Raw genomic sequence first — 4145 nt, forward strand, 5'->3', positions numbered from 1 at the left:
CTGGACATTAAATATTTATAATAACATATATAAGCATTTCTAATAATTGTGTGTGAACATTAAAACTTTCATTTTATGGATGAATCATACCTGATACAGAGTACAAAAATTAGTTGACCTATTTATTAAGTTCTTGAATGCTTCTGTAGCTTTTAGATACTGAAGTCTGGCTCAGCTTTGTGTTACTGACTATTGACTGCTGGCCTGTTAATTACAGGTGCTATTCTGATCCTAATTTAGGACTTAACTCTCAGGAGAGTAGTGTATTTACTTATTGTTACCATTACTGCATACTTGGTTATCCAGATAAATGTTTTCAACACCTGCAAAAAATTTGGTTAGGAAATTAGAGTGATTTCCTGAAAATGCCAGTTTCTCTCCTCAGTGACTTTTTCATTAACTATTAAGAAGTTTTCTTTAATTCTTAATTCTGAGTCTTCTTAGGGTCTATATAGCTGTATTCCTCATTTAGTAAAGATAGTACCATGACAAAAATGATTGCTAAAGCTCTCTTTAACTAGTACTTTCTACAGTGCTCAGGCCTCTTCCTACAGCTCATACTTACTTAAGCCACATCCAGCTTCATTGTGATCTGTGCTGAAAACATGTTTTTTGTGCATAGTACAGGTGGCAACTCATGCACTGGAGCATTAGAGTGTGCATTTTCTAGACAGTGTGATGGTTATTACAGAATGGGACCCTCCTGCTGTAGGTAAATGCAACTTGGAGGGCTCTTCTCAATCTGTTTTATTCAGTGGCTTCCTTTCCGGTAAGGCAGGCTACACTGTGGAACAATCTCACTAGTACCATTTGGGGAAAATGCAAAACTCCTGCGTGAGTGAGAGCAGTATGATTTTAGCATATGCCACAGCTAACAGTGGCACAGTAACATCTGTCAGCTGGTTCTGTGTCCAGTGGCACAGAACAAGAAGGGCGTGAGCGTGTTCATCCGCATCTCCTGTGCGTGGATGCTGCTGCCTGTGGTGGAAGCGCTGGTTCTGGATGTGCTTACTCAGCTGGGGGGAAAAGCTAAGCTTAACTGACTCCAAGGGTAACCAGGAGGCTGGTTGATTTATTTCACTGACTTAGTCCAGGGCTCATCCATTGCCTCACTTGTCTGTAACTGCAGCCTGCTTTACTCGTAGAGTGCGTATTCGCGCTGAGGGCTGACAACATGTGTGAGAAATGGCTGCCTACTGTGCAGAATGATTCAAGTGAAGCAAGTGGGACATAAAAACTATATAAAGGCTAAACAGACATGGATATGTCATTCTTCATCTTTGTGATGGCCACACTGGGCTGTGGGAGGAGGAGGGGCTGATAGGGCAGTGGCTTGAGGCTTCAATAGTGGCTGAGTTAGTTCCAGAATTTGACAAAAGGTAGAGTGATCCTAAAAACGCTGTGCACTTTGTGTTTATTTTTCCATTCCTGAAGCTGCCCTGGATAACACACTTGAGATGGCTGCTTTCTTGCAAGAGTATGGCTTGGCAAAAGACAGGGCTGTTCTCTGAGTATTCAGCAGTGTGGTTGTTGTTCAGGTGTGTTCCTCGGCTCTGACACTCCTCAAGCTGAGTCTCTCTATGAAAGCACAAGACTGCTGCAGCTGAGTGCTCTAAGATTCATGTGAGAATGCTTTAGAGGGGAAAATGCTGTCAGTGATTGGATCCCTCTTTATCTTCTAATCCCACTTTAAGCTTTTAGTAAACTTGTTCTCAGTGGTATACTGGCGGAGGAAACGATTCTCAATAAAATGAATGGTTTTTGCTTGGTTGCTGGACTTTGCATGTACACTGGCTTTCTGGTTTATCTGGTGACATGTCCCATTAGTCCACAATATATTCAAGAGATTAAAGTGTGTCTGCCAAGATAGAATAATAACTTTGATTACTTTTTTTCCTTGAAAGAACAGCATGCTAGTAAGAAAAAATGTTCTAATTGCTATTATATCATTTATCTGAATGGCTTTTAAATGCTCATTGTGGGTACAGGAAATGTCAGAGGAGACTTACCTGCAGCTATTATGACATATACTGAAAGGAATGGTTAGTGGATGAAAAAGGATTAATGTTTATGCATATGTTAACTCTACATTTAAGGAGGAGTTTGTTTTGAAAATGATTTAAAGTGATTTAAATCATTATTTAAAATCATATTTAAAATCAGAAGTGATGCAGTGTGAATGCATCAAGAATGATAGAGGTGCATGGGCAGTAGTCTCAAAAGAGATGCGTAAGAACTTTTAGTACCTGGTGCTTTATCAAGACAGATTTGTAAATACTAATCTAATGGTTCTTTTTAACATTATGATGAGTTGACTTTGGATGGTGATGCATTTTGGGGCAGGCAAATGTAAATGGGGAACATGAAGCACAGCTTAATGTAAGCATCGCTATGAATTTTGGGAATGCAGTGCAGAGGAGAGCACTGAGGTTTTGGTAGCTGTAAAAACATTTGAGGCTGAACTGCACTAACCCTCAGTTACTCCTTTGCTGCTGCTTATATCCCATACCAGACATGTCCATCCATGCTGCCAAAGGACAGCCTTGGAGAAGAGAGATGACTGATACCTGGCAATTTCCTGATACCAGCCAAGAAATGGAAAGGAGAGCAGCTTCCCTATCAGAGATCATGTGGAGGAGATTGCATATCAAGTGTGGGTCATGTGGTTATCAGAGGATGAATTTGTACTTGGACTGTTGCAGGAGAAGGGCTGGTCAGTTGGAGTGGGGCAGTAGGGAAAGGATTAGGGCTAGCAATAAGAACTACTTTAACTTACTGATATTTGAAGTATGGTATAAAGCAATTGAGCTATTTATATTGCCCTAAAGCTGAGTTATATATAGCTCTAAAAGTTCAAATTCCTGGGTCTCTATTTGGCTTGTTCTATTTTAGGAAGAGAATCCATATGTAAAATTCAGCTTTGCTATCCTAAAGTCCTGCCAAAAGTTTATTTAAAGAGCAAAACTTGGCAGAGACTGCTCTCTTATCTGCAGATTTGCATTGAGTCCTCTATGCTCTGTTGTGGTTAAGTGCTCTTATGGCTATTCAGTTTCTGGTGACTTTTGCTATTCTCTTGCATTTCCTTTCTCTGTCTATATTCAGTCAGACTCCAAGGCAAGTGGGGCTGGAGAGAGCTGTTCACATGTAGTTGCAGAGGTCAGCCAAGGGACAGTGGTTTACTATTGAGCTGCTCCTCTTGGTAGCAGCTATCCAAGTCAGCAAGGTGGAAAACCTCCACTGGGGATTTCTAGCAACAATGCACTGCAGTGGGTCTGAGCTGCAGCACAGCACAGTAATTTGGAATTGCTATCTGCAGGTCTGCAGATTTCCTAATGGCCTGACCCTGTTCTGAAAAGGACCATTAGGCAAGTGCTGCAAGAGCAGCACTTCTGAACAGCACTTGAGGATCTGAAGAGCATGGCGCTCTTTCATTGTGAGGATTAGAGAGGGCTGCTCTGATTTCCTGCAATTAAAAGGCGTTCTGAAGTTGTGCTGCTCATGCTCAGTCTGTGGTTTTGTAGGCTTATTAGTGTAAAAGATAATGGGGGTGCCTTTAGTGCTTGCTAAGCAGGCAGTGTGTGTGCTGAGGATGTGCTCTTTCCCTGTTAAGGTGGTGAAAATTTGTAATCATAGCCTAGAAGGAGCTAAGGACTCTCAGGTCTTACCAGGTCAAGGGAACTTGATTTTCTAGCAGCATTTGGGTCATTAAACAGAACTACAAATACACCTCTGAGTGAGTGTCTACTGCTTCTAAATTAAGGAAAAGCTGCCCTCACAGCTCTCTGGTAGAGCTTGGGCTAAACTGAGTTTTTCACTTCAGATAACAAATTTTATTTGTATTTGGCCAAAAACTGCAGTATGCTTTATAGGAGGAAAAGAATACCCAGAATGTTCCTGTGTCTGTTTAATAGTTTTTCAGTTAAATGTAGCAATTTAAAACTGGTGAGATTTTTTGTAAAATATCTTTTTAATCCATATAGTTTTAAGAAATGAAGAAACAAAACAGTGAAGATATCTTTTGGGTTAATTCTGAAAATAATACTGAGCTTGTGGTGTCATTTTTTCATACTTGCCTTTTTAATGGATTCACATTCTCTGAAGTGGGTAAGTAAAGGTTCTCTGAAGACAATATCTTGAGTGCTGTG

The sequence above is a fragment of the Taeniopygia guttata genome, chromosome 1 (assembly GCF_048771995.1).
Source record: "Taeniopygia guttata chromosome 1, bTaeGut7.mat, whole genome shotgun sequence".
Taxonomy (NCBI): Eukaryota; Metazoa; Chordata; class Aves; order Passeriformes; family Estrildidae; genus Taeniopygia; species Taeniopygia guttata.